The sequence below is a fragment of the Mesoplodon mirus genome, assembly GCF_964341445.2.
Source record: "Mesoplodon mirus genome assembly, chromosome: 12".
In the NCBI taxonomy this organism is placed as follows: Eukaryota; Metazoa; Chordata; class Mammalia; order Artiodactyla; family Ziphiidae; genus Mesoplodon; species Mesoplodon mirus.
Genome location: NC_138988.1, coordinates 32,251,772 through 32,268,003, shown reverse-complemented (window position 1 = coordinate 32,268,003; position 16,232 = coordinate 32,251,772). Strand labels below are relative to the sequence as shown.

The 16,232-nt window shown below is 45.4% G+C and overlaps 1 protein-coding gene across 1 annotated transcript in view; it reads right to left on the bottom strand.

Annotated features, from left to right (window-relative positions):
- ARHGEF3 (Rho guanine nucleotide exchange factor 3) overlaps positions 1-15,842 on the bottom strand; it is a 322,788-nt gene extending 306,946 nt beyond the window's left edge. The window contains exon 1 of the mRNA XM_082639210.1: positions 15,760-15,842. The gene's annotated coding sequence lies outside the window, so the exon portion shown is untranslated. The remainder of the gene's footprint in view (positions 1-15,759) is intronic.
- Between the last annotated feature and the right edge of the window lie 390 nt (positions 15,843-16,232).

Genomic DNA, 16,232 nt, shown 5'->3' with positions numbered 1-16,232 from the left:
ACTGTGGTGTAATCTCCAATAGCAACAGATTGGAAGCTGTCCAATAGTACTAAACAAAACAACAAGGTTAAATAAAATTGCTACATCCACTCAGTGAAGCATTATGTTGCTGTTTAGCAATTAATCACGAAGATTATGTAGCAACTTAAAAAAAAATCTTAGGGAGGAATGAATGTCTGGTGGGAAAAAATGGGACACACACACATATACTTATATTGTAACAATTCACATGTAAGAAAAAAATACGGCAAGAATTGTATCATAATGAAAGAATCATAAATGGCTTTTAATCTCTATTTTCCAAACTTTCATTTATTGGTTCCAATAATGGAACCAATTTACTGAGTGTCTGCTTGGTGCCAAGCGAAGTGCTGGGAATATGGCAGGGAACAGAATAGAAGAAAAACCCGGGCCCTCATAGAATTTACATTCTAGTGGGGGAGGCAGAAAACGGATAAGATGAATCAGCAAAATATACCCTATACCAGATTGTGATAGGAGGAATCAGCAAAATATACCCTATACTGGATTGTGATAGGAGTGAAGAGAAAAAATAAGTCTAGAAAGGCAGAGAGGAGTGCTGGGGGTAGTAGTGACAGTTTAGATACGATAGCCAGGGAAGGTGATATCTGAGTAAAGGTGAAGGAAGTAAGGGACCAAGTCACGCCGAAGTCAGGAGAAAAATATTCCAGGCAGGGGGAAGAGTGAGTGCAAAGACCCTGAGGCGTCCAAGTAGAGGAGAGAATTGAGGCTGATGTGGCTGGAGTGGGGTGGACAGGGGAAGAGCAAACCAAAAGAGAAGTCAAGAGAGGAAATTCGGCCAGATCGTGGGGGTCTTGTAGGCTACTGTAAGGACTTTAGCTTTTGCTGTAACCTTTTGAGGGTTTTGAGCAAAATGGGTGGTGATCTGCCCACCACTTTAGAAGGATCCCTCCGGCTTTGAATTGAGAACAAGCTGGAAGGAGGTAAGGGCAGAAGCTAGGAGACCAGCAAATAGATCGCCACAGTCATTCAGGTGAGAGGGGAAAGGGGCTTGGGCAAGGGTGGTAGCAACAAGGGTGGTAAGCAGTGGCCGCCTTCTAGGTATTGACAGTACACACAGTGGGATTTTCTGACGAGTGTGGGGATGAGAGATATAAGAGTCAAAGACCACACCCCAGGCTTTGGGTCTGAGTAATCAGAAGGATGGAGTTGCCCTTAACTGAGATGTGGGAAGAGGACCAGTGTCCTGGAAGCCCGGTAAAGAGCGAGCTTCAAGAAAGAGAAAATGACCAACTACGTCAAACACTGCTGGTAGCCAAGCAGGATGGGGCCGCAGATGGGCCACTGGAATGAGGAACATGGCAGTCACTGCAGACCTGGGCAAGAGATATTCATAAGGAATAATGGGCTCAAAAGAGAACTGGGATAAAAGCGGCATTATTCATAAGAGCCAAAAGTGGAAGCAACCCAAGTGCCCCTGCAACAGAAGAATGCATAATCAAAATGTGATCTATACATACACTAGAATATTATTCAGCCTTAAAAAAGGAAGGAAATTCTGACACATGCTACAACATGGATGTACACTGAAGACACTATACTAAGTGAAGTAAGCCAGTCGCCAAAAATGACAAATACTGTCTTGCAAATACATACAATACAAATTTTGATTCTATTTATATGAGGCATCTACAGTAGTGAATTCATAGAGATGGAAAATAGAATGGTGGTTACCAGGGTCTGGAGAGAGGGAGAAATGGAGAATTGTCATTTAATGGATATAGAGTTTCAATTCTGCAAGATGAAAAAGTTCAGGAGACTGTTGCACGACAATGTGAATATACTTAACACTACTGAATTGGACACTTCAAAATGGTTAGGATGGTAAGCTTTATGTTATATGTAGTTTATCACAATTTTTTTTTAAGAGAGAGAGCATGGGAGGCAAAGAATTGGAATCAGTAAGTCCAGACAATTCTTTCAAAAAGTTCTGCTCTAAACTGAAAAGAAATGGGGGTGTAACTGGAAGAAGAAGTGGGGTGGGTTTTTTTCTTAAGTTGTGAAAAATAACAGCATGTTTGTGTGCTGATGGGACAGATCCAGTGGACAGTGTTCTTGAATGTTTAAATTATTTTCAAAATAAAAAGCTATACTTTGGGGTGATGAAAACATTCTGGAATCGGATAGCTGTAATGGCTGCACAACCTTGTGAATATACTAAAAGCTACTACTATACTGTATACTTTAAAAGGGTTGATTTTATGCCATGTGAATAATATCTCGATTAAAAAATGATAAAATTAAAACTATAATAAATTTAATGTTGTCTGGGTACCATGTTCACACATACAGCCTGAATTCCCACCCAGACAGCCCCAAATACCAACAGTTCCTGTGGCCAGTGACCCAGAGGTCACCACAGCTGTGTGGTAGCTTGTGGTCCAGGAGAGGGGAGCAAAGTCTCTCAAGTTTAGGCTGAGACACAAATGTCCCATTAGCATATACAGCAATTCAGATAAATCTACTGAACAAGCACCCAGTAGCTGCAAATAAATGGCCCTGTTTACTTAGGGCCATGAATTCTCAGGCTTCTGATCTAAAAGTGAAATGTAAGAAAAATCCATTCAACTCAAAGCAAGAAAATCTGAGCTGCCCCCACCCCCAACTTATCTGCCAACCCATGCTGTCCCTCTGTAATTGCACAGGAGCCAGGGATGGCCTTATTTTGCAATTAGTTACGGGAGAGGGAGTTCTTTCTGAAATGTTCTCCCATTTGTAACAGTACCACACCCCTGCTTCCCACTGCCTTATTCATTTCTTCTGAACAACTTCAAACAGTATCTTATCTCCCGTGATACTTAATTTTAAACATCAACTCAGCTAGACTCTAAGGCCCAGATATTTGGTCAAACATTATTCAAGATGTTTCTGTGAAGGTAGAGGAATTTTTTAGATGAAATTAACATTTAAATCATAGACTCTGAGTAAAACAAGTTGCTCTTCATAATGTGGGTGGGCCTCATCCAATCAGTCGAAGGCCTTAACAGAACAAAGACTGACCTCCACTAGCAGGAAGGAATTCTGCCAGTAGGTGGCCCTGGGACTCAAACAGCAACTCTTCCCTGAGTCTCCAGCTTGCCAGCCTACTCTGCAGATTTTTAACTTGCCAAGCCTCTACAATCACATAGAAGAATCACCAATTATTCAAAATAAATATCTCTCTCTCTCCTCTTGCTCTCACTCTTGCTCACTCTCCCTCTGTATGTGATATATATATATATGTTTTATATGTACTATGTTTAACTCATTAGGATATTAAGTTATACCCTATTCCTTTGAACTTCTAACAGTACCCAGTTTCTGGGTTCAAGCCCAGCTCCACTACTCATTCACAGCGTGACCCTGGGCAAGTTACCTCTCTGTGCCTCAGTTTCCCCATACATAAAATGGGGATAATAATATTCCCTCCATGAGTTTGCTGTGAGAATTAAATTAGATAGTACATATAAAACACATAGTAGGGGGCTTCCCTGGTGGCACAGTGGTCAAGAGTCTACCTGCCGATGCAGGGGACATGGGTTCGTGCCCCGGTCCGAGAAGATCCCACATGCCGCGGAGCGGCTGGGCCCGTGAGCCATGGTCGCTGAGCCTGCGCGTCCGGAGCCTGTGCTCCGCAACGGGAGAGGCCACAACAGTGAGAGGCCCGCGTACCGCAAAAAAAAAAAAAAAAAAAACACGCATAGTAGGGGCTTCCCTGGTGGCGCAGTGTTTAAGAATCCGCCTGCCAATGCAGGGGACACGGGTTCGAGCCCTGGTCGGGGAAGATCCCACAAGCCGCGGAGCAACTAAGCCCATGTGCCACAACTACTGAGCCCGAGAGCCTAGAGCCCGTGCTCCGCAACAAGAGAAGCCCACACACTGCAGTGAAGAGTAGCTCCCGCTCGCCGCAACTAGAAGAAGCCAGCGGGCAGCAACGAAGACCCAATGCAGCCAAAAATAAAATAAATTTATTTAAAAATAAATAAATAAATAAAACACATAGTAAATTGTCTAGCACAGTGTTTTTCAAATAGTAGGTTTTTGACCCATTACTGAAATAAATTTAGTGGGTCTCACAACCATCACTTTTTTAAAAAGCATAAATTCATTAATGCTGAAAAGAATTATCAGAGGACACTAGACATACATAGGACACTAGACATACATACATAAGTAGTGTCTCACCAAACTTCTTTTAGATATGTGTGCATGCACACACACACAACAGGTTACTGTCTAGATTTATTTCTTACAATGGGTCACATCAAAAACAAGAGTGAAAAGCCAGACTCCACCATATAATAAGTACTCAATAAAATTTGGTAGCATCATCATTATTATCTCACTCTAAAAGGCAATATAACATTCTTTACTAGTATAACAAAAGAGAGCTGCTAATATTGGTATCAATTCTACACCTTGTTTCCTGCAGTGTTGTTTAAGAGTCAATCCAGCTCCCTAAGTTAACTCTCTCTCCTGGAAGGACTCAGGCAGTCATTTAAATATTTTCTGACTCACAATGCTGGCCAAGGATTAGTGAGCCCCTGCCCAGCCCAGAACATATGAAATATGAGCAAATTGTTAAGAAAATCACTTGACTCTGCAAGACTGCACAGGGCTTTTGTAAAATTAAAGCCAAGCTGGAGAGAAACAGTTTTTCCACCCCCTTGGGAGATGTGTCATAGAGAGAGGTTACACAAGGTCAGCTAAGCTGCACCTTCTGAGACTGGAACCTCACTCAGCTCTATAACACGCTTCCTTGTTTTGGGGTTGGGTTTTATCACTGTGTTTTCCCCCTAACTTTCCAGGTGCACATGCATGCACACACACCCCTCACTGAAGAATGGAAATGAAATCCCTATGAACTATTCCTAACAGCTTAGGTAAAGGGAATCTGTTAAACCAAAGGAGTTTAGATTTTGAAGATCTCAAAATAATTCTATTGCATATAAGTTTTTCCCCCTCCAGAAATGAACTAAAAACTCAGCCCAAATTTTTTTGAAACAACAGTGGTAACTCCATCCCCCTCAACACACACACACACACACACACACACACACACATGCATTAGCACTGTTTTGTTTAAAATGGACCTCCTCATCCCAGCTGAGAGTAAGCTGAGGTGTGAGTGGATGTGCAGTTTCCAACGGAGTTCCCAGGTTGTTCCTTAAATTCAGAAAACCAGATTCCTACTGATGCACATGTAGGTGCTTTGCTTTTTATTTCTTCTTCCATGAGAATACAATCTTGGGCTTGTGCCAAAGCATTACATCTGGAACACATAAGTGCATGTAGGGGTGTAAACTAATCTTTTAATGTGTGATAGTATTCCTTTCTTATTTTTATTCCATTCTTCAAACTATGATTGGGTGGGGGACAAAAATTGCTTTAGCATCAAAACTCTCGCCTTAAGTGAAATCCTACCTCTTTGCCCAATAGATAAAACAAATTAAAATGCAGCCTCACTCCAATGCCCTCCACCACTCCCTGGTACCTCCAGGGCTGTGGGGGTCCCTAGTTCTCACCACACTTCTCAAGGCATGGAGTCAGGGGAATATGGGAGGATCTTCAGGAATCGCCATCGTGCCCTCAGAGTAAAGGGAAGCCAGGTCTGCCATATGCTCAGTCAGTGCCAGATGCACTTCCATTCCACAAATTCAGGCATTAAATATTTTATCCAAGGTCTTCAGCCTTAGATTAAACACTACACTATATTGTGTCACTATCTTCAACAAGGAAAAGAGATGCTGATGTTCCTGGATTTTTGTCTGTACAGCTTGAAGGATGGGCCTCTGAGTGTCTCTTCAGAAAACGATGACTGGGGGAGCTGAGTGAGTGATGCACCCAGTAAAAGTATTTCAGGACTGGACTTAATATCATTGAGATGGCAAAACCTCCCACTGATCTACAGACTCAGTACAACCCCTGTCAAATTCTTAGCTGCCTTTTTTGCAGAAATTGACAAGTTGATCCTAAAATTTATATGGGGACCCCAAATAGCCAAAACAATCATGGAAAAGGACAAAGTGGAAAGCTTCGTATTTCTCAATTTCAAAACTTACCACAAGGGTATAGTAATCAAGATAGTAACAATGGTACTAGCAGAAGGATAGACATACAGGTCAAGGGAATAGAAATGAGAATGCAGGACTGAACACATCTATGGCCTACTGAGTTGTGACAGGGATGTCAAGACAATTCAGTGGGAAGAATAGGCGTTTCAACAAACTGTGCAGGGTCAACAGGCTATCCGCATGCAAAAGAATGAAGCTGTACCGGTCTGCCTCACACCACACCTAAAAATTACGCATCAAAGACCTAAATGTAAGAGCTAAAACCATAAAATTCTTAGAAGAAAACTTAGGCATAAATCTTTATGATCTTGGATTAGGCAAAGGTTTCTTAAATATGACACCAAAAGCACAAGCAATACAAGAAAAATAGATAAATTGGCTTCATCAAAATTAAAACCTTGGGCTTCAAAGGACACCATCCAGAAAGTGAAAAGACAACCCACAGAATGGGAGAAAATGTTGAAAATTCATGTATCTGATATGGGACTGAATCTAGAATATATAAAGAACCCTTACAACTCAATAGTAAAAACACAACCCAATTTTTTAAATAGGCAAAAGATCTGAATAGACATTTCTCCAAAGAAGATATACAAATGGCTTATAAGCATATTAAAAGATATTTAATCAACACAATATTGAAGGAGAACAAAGTTGGAGGACTGAGGCTACCCAACATCAAGATTTACTATAAAGCTACAGTGATCAAAACAGTGCAGTACTGGCAAAAGAATAAACAAATAAATCAATGGAACAGAATAGAGAGCCCAGAAATAGACCCTCATAAATACAGTCAATTGATTTCTGACAAAGGAGCGAAGGCAATGCAATGGAACAAAGATCATCTTTTCAACAAACGGTGTTGAAACAACAGCACATCCACATACAAAAAAAGAAAAAAAAAATCTAAACATAGACCTTACACCCTTCACAAAAATTAACTCAAAATGAATCACAGACCTAAATGTAAAATGCAAAAGTCTACAACACCCAGAAGATAACATAGCAGAAAACCTAGAATACCTTGTAATGGTGATGCCTTTTTATTTATTTATTTATTTATTTTAATTTTTTTTTTTTTGCGGTACGCGCGGGCCTCTCACTGTTGTGGCCTCTCCCGTTGCAGAGCACAGGCTCCGGACGCGCAGGCTCAGCGGCCATGGCTCACGGGCCCAGCCGCTCTGCGGCATGTGGGATCTTCCCAGACCGGGGCACGAACCCGTGTCCCCGGCATCAGCAGGCGGACTCTCAACCACTGTGCCACCAGGGAAGCCCGGTGATGCCTTTTTAGATCCAACACCAAAAACACAATCCATGAAAGAAATAATTGATAACCTGGACTTCACAAAATTAAAAATTTCTGCTTTGCAATAGATAATACCAAGAGAAATAGAAGATAAGTCAGAGTGGGAGAAAGCATTTGTGAAAGACACATGTGATAAAGGACTGTTACACAAAATATACAAAGAACTCCTAAAACTCAACAAGAAACAAACAACCTGAATCAAAAATGGCCCAGAGACCTTAACAGACACCTCACCAAAGAAGATATACACATGGCAAGTAAGCATATGAAAAGATGCTCCATATCATCATATGACAACAGGGAAACACAAATTAAAACAACAATGAGGATACCACTAAACACCTATGACAATGGCCAAAATACAAAATACTGACAACACCAAATGCTGACAAGCATGTGGAGCAACAGGGACTCTCATACACTGCTGGTAGGAATGGAAAATGGTACAGACACTTTGGAAGACAGTTTGGTGGTTTCTTAAAAAACTAAGCACTCTCTTACCATATGATCCAACAATCACACTCCCTGGTATTTACCCAAAAGAGCTGAAAACTTGTGTCCACACAAAACTTCTGCAGGGCAGAAGTTGAGACACGGATGTAGAGAACAAACATATGGACACCAAGGGGGAAAAGTGGCAGGGGGGTGGGGATGGTGGTGGGATGAATTGGGAGATTGGGATTGACATGTATACACTGATGTGTATAAAACTGATGACTAATAAGAAACTGCTGTATAAAAAACAAAACTAATACTAAACTTTCTTTGGGTTATTTGTACGGAAACATGTTAATATAAATGTTTCAAACATTACATAAAATTCCTAAAAATCTTATATGTTCTGGTATAATGTTATAAGTCATAATTCTAGTTATTACTTTAAAATGTATATCTCAAAAAAAACCTGCACATAGATGTTTATAGCAGCTTTATTCATAATTTTCAAAACTTGGAAGCAACCAAGATGTCCTTCAGTAGGTGAATGGAAAAATAAACTGTGATATACCCAGACAATGGAATATCATTCAGTACTAAAAAATGTGTTATCAAGCCATGAAAAGACATGGGAAACCTTAACTGCATATTACTAAGCGAAAGAAACCAAAATGAGAAGGCTACACACTGTATGATTCTAACTACATGACATTCTGGAAAAGGCAAAACTGTGGAGACAATAAAAAGATCAGTGGTTATGGTGGAGGGTAGAGGAAGGTATGCACAGGTAGAGCACAGAGGATTTTTAGGGTAGTGCAATACTCTGTATGATATTATAATGAAGGATATATGTCATTGTACATTTATCCAAACCCATTGAGAGTAGAATACCAAGAGTGAGGCATTAGGTAAACTATAGTATTTAGATGATTATGATGTGCCAATGCAGGTTCATCCTTGGTGACAGATGTACCATTCTGGTGAGTTCTGTTGATAATGGTGGAGGCTATGCATGTGTGTGAGCAGGGAGTATAGGAGAAATCTCTGTACCTTCGTCTCACTTTTATTATAAACCCAAACTGCTCTAAAAAATAAAGTTAAAAAAAGATATTTAACACCACTAACCATTAGGGAAATGAAAACCCAAACCATGATGAGATACCATTTCACACGCACTAGAATGGCAATAACCAAAAAGATGGACAGTGACAAGTGCTGCTGAGGATGTGGAGTAATTGGAACCCTCATATACCACTGCTGGGATTGCAGAATGGTACAGCCACTACGGAAAACATTTGGCAGTTCCTCAAAATGTTAAACATGGAGTTACCATCCGACCTGCAATTCCACTGCTGGGTATGTACCCAAGAGATATGAAAACCTATTTCCATACAAATTTGTACACTCTTCCCTGGGGAAGGGGAGAGCCAGGGCAGGTAAAAAGAAGACAGCATATGGACAGAGAAAGTGCTCTTGTACATATGGCTAAATGAAGAAAAAAAAAAAGGCTGGAGAAGAATACATACAAAATGAGCAATTATGTTGGTTTTTAAAGATATACACGGGTACACACATCTGTACGTAAGAATGTAAGAGAAATACACAGCCAGCTAATCATAAATGTTCTTTCTGGATGCAAGCCTGGGAAAGGGAGGTGGAATTTCATGTTTTACTCTACAACTTCTGATTTGTTTGCATTTCCGTGTGTTAAGAAATAATCAGAGTTACCTAGGCAAAAAAAGCATTTCTTTTTCTAGCCAAAAGGGAAGGAAAGAGGGAAGAGGCCATTGGAGTGGGCAGCGCAGGAACCTGTGAAAGTGGACAAAAGCGAAAGAGCATTCCAAGTAGTGGGAACAGCAGCAGCAAAGATTTGAAAGTGGAAAAGCTTCTGGGGTATTTGGGGGATGTCAGGTTCAGCTCTGGTACAGGAGCCAGAGGGTGACTTGGGATGTGGTGTGGTAAAGATGAGTAGGAGCGATGAGTTGAAGCAGCCAAGTTCCAAGGTGTCATATGCCCCTCAGGGACGGAGGGCTATGGGGACATGGGGTGGCCACTGTAGGCTGGGGAGACTGCTGGGAGAGGATGGGGGGGCTGTGGTTGGGCAAGAGGTCTTGGCAGTGGTTCAACCTGGCCTCTGTCTCACCATAAACTGACCCCCAACTCCATTATCCAGATTTGGCTCCTAATAAGATCATCTCCAAAAAGAATAACACCCACGCCAGTGAAACCCCCAAATCTGAATGAAGAACTTCCAATGTGTCTGAGCACACCTCTCCTATTAGGAGCACAAAGCAGTGATGGAGTGACCTGGGTCAATCCTTAGTCACCAGATGACACCCCTGGCCAGCCCCTCCCGCATGCAGGCTGTGACGGGGGTAAGCACTTTGCAATTATCTTCTCATTTCATCCTCAGAGCAGACCTGTGAGGTACAGGCAAGCACTACCCCCCTTTACAGATGAGCAAACAGGCTTGGAGAGGTTAGGCACCTTGTCCAAGGTCACTCCACTGAAAATGCTGGGGTGGAGACTGGAACACAGAACCCCAAATGCCATCTCTACAATTTCTATTTGCCTCAAAGCCAGTCAGTGTGCTGCTCCAGCTTCCAGGAAATATTACTGAGCTCAGAACTGGAGATGAATTCCGGGCTTGGGGTTCTATTGGCAGGAACAGCAAATCCAGATCCATAAATTTACCATATGCTGGCTGGAAGTGGAGGTGAGGTGTTGGGACAAGGAACCAAGTTGAACTGTTAAATAACTAGCTTGGTCTTTAGCTGGCTGAGCCAGGCAAGACACCAAGCTGCCTCCTCTATCCTCCAACTCTGGCCACGGGCCCCAGCCTCTCTTTCTGGAGCATTCTGGTTTTGACTTGGGCCCCATGTCTAGTTCTGCCCTGACTTTTGGTCCACCCTGGAAAAGTCAGGAGACACCTGGGAAATGAAGGCAATGACCTCCTCCAGCCTTGTTGTTCCATGGCCACCAGAAACCCTGGGGCATCTACCTAACATCGCAACAAACCCTCACTGAGCCAGGGACTGAGCATTTGGCCAGGAGCAGCCTTTGTCTCCCAGATCTGACATTCCACAGGGATGTGCACAAAAGAGAGGCCTATCTAAGATATTTAAAACACCCATCTTGGGACTTCCCTGGTGGCACAGCACCTAAGAATATGCCTGCCAATGCAGGGGACACAGGTTCGATCCCTGGTCCGGGAAGATCCCACATGCCGCAGAGCAACAAAGCCTGTGCGCCGCAACTACTGAGACTGCGCTCTAGAGCCCACGAGCCACAACTACTGAGCCTGTGAGCCACAACTACTGAAGCCCACGAGCCTAGAGCCCGTGCTCCACAACAAGAGAAGCCACCACAATGAGAAGCCTGCACACCGCAATGAAGAGTATCCCCCGCTCACCGCAACTAGAGAAAGCCCGCGTGCAGCAACGAAGACCCAACGTAGCCAAAAATTAATTAATTAATTAATTAAAAATAAATAAAACACCCATCTTTCTTTAAATCACTGAATAAATCTTCAGGGAAGATCCTCCTCACCTTCACCTCTCCCAATACAACTGACAAGAGGCCCAAGAAAACAAACAGTTGGCAAGTTATTCATCACTCCACACCACAACTGGGTGTGAAAAATGGGTTCCGAAAAATGGGTTCACTAAGAGGGTCCGTGCCACAGGACAGTTGCAGAGATAATATGAAGATATTGGTGCTGAGCTCAGCAGCCCAAGGCACAGCCATTCAGATCAACTGTCATTTACTGAAGGCTGCTATGTCAGTTCCTTTTCCACAGTATATTCCAACACACACACACACACACACACACACACACACACACACACACACTCTCTCTCTCTCTCTCTCTCTCTCTCTCTCTCTCTCTCTCTCTCTCTCTCTGCTATAACCAATGAGAATATTGCATCAAGCCCCCTAGGCTCATGCTCAGTTGTCAAGGCAGCAATTTCAGGAACATCATCACTCCAGGTCCCACCCTCTAGAAAGGAAGGCATGAGCATTCTGGTCAACTAGGAGAGCACAAAATGCTGAGCTCTTCCTCCAGTCACCTGCTAGGATTTGGGGAGAAGGTGGGGGAGCTTCTGCCCACACGGCTCACTTCCCCTCTCCCTTCACCAGGGAGACAGACCATGTCCAGGGCTCAAGAGCTGACTGGCCACACCAGGGGCTTGACCACAACCTTGGGTTCTATATGCATAGAATGGTCTTCCCTAAGACACCCACATGGCTGCTCCCTCTTTCAACTGGGTTTCTGCTCAAATGCTGCTTCCTCAGAGAGACCTTCCCTAACCTAAACCAACCCTGCCTCCATTCCAGCCACTCTGGATCCCCTTACCCAGCTTCATCTCCTTCATCACACTGATCACACTCCCTCACATTACATTATAGGTCTAGTTGTCTACTGTCCATCTCCATCACTGGGATGTGAACTCCTAAAGGGAGGAACACTGTTGGTTTCCTTGACTGCCATGTGGCCAGGCCAGAGCCCTCCCTCCATAAGTGGTTCTTGAATACATGAAGTAAACGAGCTGAGCTAAGTGGCTAAGGCACATGAAAAAAGCAAAGCTTGCCACCAAACCTCTCCACAGTGGACCCAGCCCTACTCCCCACACTGGTGACCTCCCACGCAGAAACTGACTCAATAAGTTAGAATCATATATAAAAACATTTCATTTTCACTCAAGTTTCAACTTGTATATGTGAGGTGATATGAATCAGGCAATATTTATACAAACCATGAAGATAATGGGTCCAAGGATGAATAATTTTTTTTTTTTTGGCCGCATTTTGTGGCATGTGGGATCCTAGTTTGGACTGCTGGGGAAGTCCACCAAGGATTAATTTTTTAAAAATATATCTAGGGCCACAATTAATAAACCGATTAAGGAATGAATTGAAAAAATCCAGGGAAAGAACAAAAGAGTGAAAGAAACAGAGCTCCACACCCCATCACCACCCACCCCTGCTGCCCAATGAGTTACAGGAGCCTGAACAATACAGATCTTGGCCTCGAAAGTTTCTAAACTACTGCAGTTTTCTTTGATGCCTCTTTGCCTCAGGCCCCCTCAGATGACATATGACTCAGCAGCACACTGAGTTCTGGTCAGGGGCTCAGGAACCTTGGTGATGGCAGAGAAGTAAAGGCAGCTTTCTGGGATGGATGGTGATGGATGAAAGGATCAGGATGCAACGTAGACCAGAAAAACTGGAGCAATAGCATGCAGAAGTCTGGAGGCCACATCTCATCCTCATAAGAGGGGGTACGGGGACTATATCTGGTTCTCTGCACACATCTTTCCTCCACAAGAATGGGCTCTCTCTGGAGGCAATGAGTTCCCTGTCACTGGAGGATTCAAGCCCAGGTTAAGCAATAACTAGGAAGAGGTGTTGTGGAGGTGGTTTAAACTGCAGGTTAAACTATGTGACCTCAAAGGTCACTGTAGCCTGGTGTTCCTGACTAATGGCCAGTTCCTTTGCATTTCACTACTCTTAAACCTCTCCAGACTCGCCTTGCTTCTCTCAGCAGATACTCATTCGTTCGGTCACTCAGGGACATCTATTGAGCACCTACTGTTGCTAGGGGCCAGAGCTGAGCAGTGACCAGGGCAACATATCTACCCTCTTGGATTCTACATTCTTCTGGGTGAAGACAATAAACCCATAAACAGATACGTGAGTAAGACCATTTCAGGTAAGCACCATGAGTAAAATACAATGGGGGAATGTGACAGAAACTGCGGCTCTGCTTTGGACTGAGTGGTCAGGGGAACCTTCTCTACAGAGGAGACATCTGAGCTATAGGGCAAGAAAGTGCCAGACATGAAAATAAGTGGTGGAACAGTGGGCACAGCAGAAGGAAGAGCACGTGCAAAGGCCCTAAGAAGTCTCCTGACACATTGAGTTCAAATTCTCATGAACTGCATCCCATCCTAAAGGTCCCACCATAGGCCAACAGTCCCTAACCCCACCGCCTGCCTTCTTTTCCCAAATGACTTCTTTATCAGATTTTCTCAAGTCAAGGCAGACCTGAATTTTCCACTGGAAGGTGTGCTCTGAGCAAGGGCACAAAGGAACATGTGTGCACCTCCACCTACAGGGGCAGAGGTAATGTTGACACCTTGACTCCATATAAACTTGGGCCTGCCCTGTATAGGGAGCAAGAACTTGCATCTTCCCACCAGCGGTTCAGGGTCCACATTTGTGGGGTGCGGGCTTTTTGCAGACTATGATGAAAAGAAAACCCTCTGGAAAAATGTACACCTGTGCTTCAAGCATCTCACGTATATTTCAGAAGAGCCGCAGGTTCAGAATGCCTGTCTGTGGTTACCACTGCCAGAAGAAAAAAATAAACTGGTGTGGCCCAGAGACACTCCACTGATGGAAGGGACAATCTGTTAGAGGTGACTAAATGGAAGGGAGGAGACAAGATCAGGCCCTCGTACCCCTAAATAAACTCCCACATTCTCAGAGATTAGAGGATGTCAGCCTGTCAGGGGGACCAAGGCCTGAAGGAATTCTGGTGAAACCTTATCCACTCCACCCCAGCGAGGGAAACATCCAATAACACCCCAGAGCCTCCAGAGAAGGTCTAAGACCCCATTTTCCAGGAGTGTCCTTGACAAAGGTCATCTCTAATTTCACATTCTGAGGTACATTTTGCACAAGGCTGGTTAACCATAAGAAGTGTTACTACAAAGTCCAAGCATTTCTAGGCTGAAGGGGACACCGAGGCTACTGTGTAAATAATTCAGGTCATTAGCAGGGGAAGGGGAAGTGCCAAAAGCCTGCTCACCTACCTACCTCACTGGGGAGCCCCATCCTCACTGGGGAGCCCCATTAGACGTCAACCAAAATAATAACAAGAAGAACAGCTAACCAAGGTAGAATTTACCTTGTACCAGGCACTACATTAAAACTTTAATCTTATACAACCCTTTAAGGTTTGTACTATTATCATCTCCACTTTACAGGTGGGGAAATTGAGACACGGACAGGTGAAGTAACTTGCCCAAGACTACACAGCTAAGGCGCAGACATAGCAAAACTCCTCTTCCACACCCCAGGGTAGAAAGTGGTAACACCTGGGTAGTGTTTCTGCTCGTTCATCCACGACAGCTAACAACTACTCTTTGGCAGTTCTCACACCCTCCCCCAGTGCTGGAGGCAAGCCGGCTTCAGGCATGAAATGGAGCAAAAGCCCTCTAGGAACAAGCCGCTCTGTTTCAGAAACGTTCAAGCCCATGATGAGGCCGCTGATAGTGCAAGCGCGGCTCTTCCCCGTGGCAAAGCCCCAGGGAACCCGACCTGGTAGAAACTACCACGTTCAGAAAACACTCACCCGTCTTTGACTACGAGGGACCGAAGTTCACGTTAACCCCTTGGTGTCCGCCTCCCCCGCCTCTATCTCGGGATCCTCTGGCCGCGCAGTTTTAAAGACGCAGCCGCGAGCACTATGGCTCGGGTGGGCCAGAAACCGCGGCCACCGCCCCAGGCGCCCAAAGCCGGGGTCCCAGCCGCGAAATGACCGCAGCCCTCCGAGCCCCGACCAGCAGCGCCCAAAGGGAAGCCACCCCGCGGAAAAGCGGCTGCGCCCCAGGACAGGTGGCACCTCGGGAACTTTCGCCCAAGAGTTACCAGAGGACCTAAGTTAGGGTCTCCGGCGCGAGCGGCAGCCGCTCCGGGCTGGTGGTGGCACCGCCTACCTAAGCCGCTCTCAGGTGCCCGGAGCCAGAGAGCGCACGTCGCCCGCTGCGGGCACAGGGATGGAGCGGGGACGACTTGGAGGTGGGGGTGGGGTCCCGCTCCGGCATGGTGGGTGAAGGTGGAGAGGAGCCGAGGAAAGTGTCCCGCTCCGAAGGTCTAGCAGAGCAGTGGGGCTCCAGGCCAGCGGCCCACACTCACCTCGGCGCCCAGCACGGGCTCGACCGGCGGGGCTGCAGAGCGCACCGCAGCTACGATGGTGGCAGCGGAGGCTACGGGGGCGGTTCCCCGGGGCGGGGCGAGGCCGGGGGCGGAGAGGCCGAACCGGCCACGTGGGCGGGAGGCGGGCCGGGGACCCCAGCGGGCGCCCCAGCCCGGTGGCGGGGTACCCGGACGGAGTCAGGCTAGGCCGCTGCTCAGCACTCCCTTCCCCGTGTCCTGCCGGCGTCCCGCGGAAGGCTAGGAAGGGAGGAGGGGAGATCAGGTCCCCGGGACAGCCCCCAACGCCTAGTTCGGAGAGAATTTACCGGGTCGGGGAAAGGGTGCACAGCCCAACCTCCCGCTCCCGCTTCCCCCGGGGTGGCTCGCGGGACCGGTATCCGAGCGGGAGGAGACCGTGGCGACCCCCCAGGGGCTGCCCTGCCGGGCGAGCCGGAGCCTGCGCTAGGAGCCCC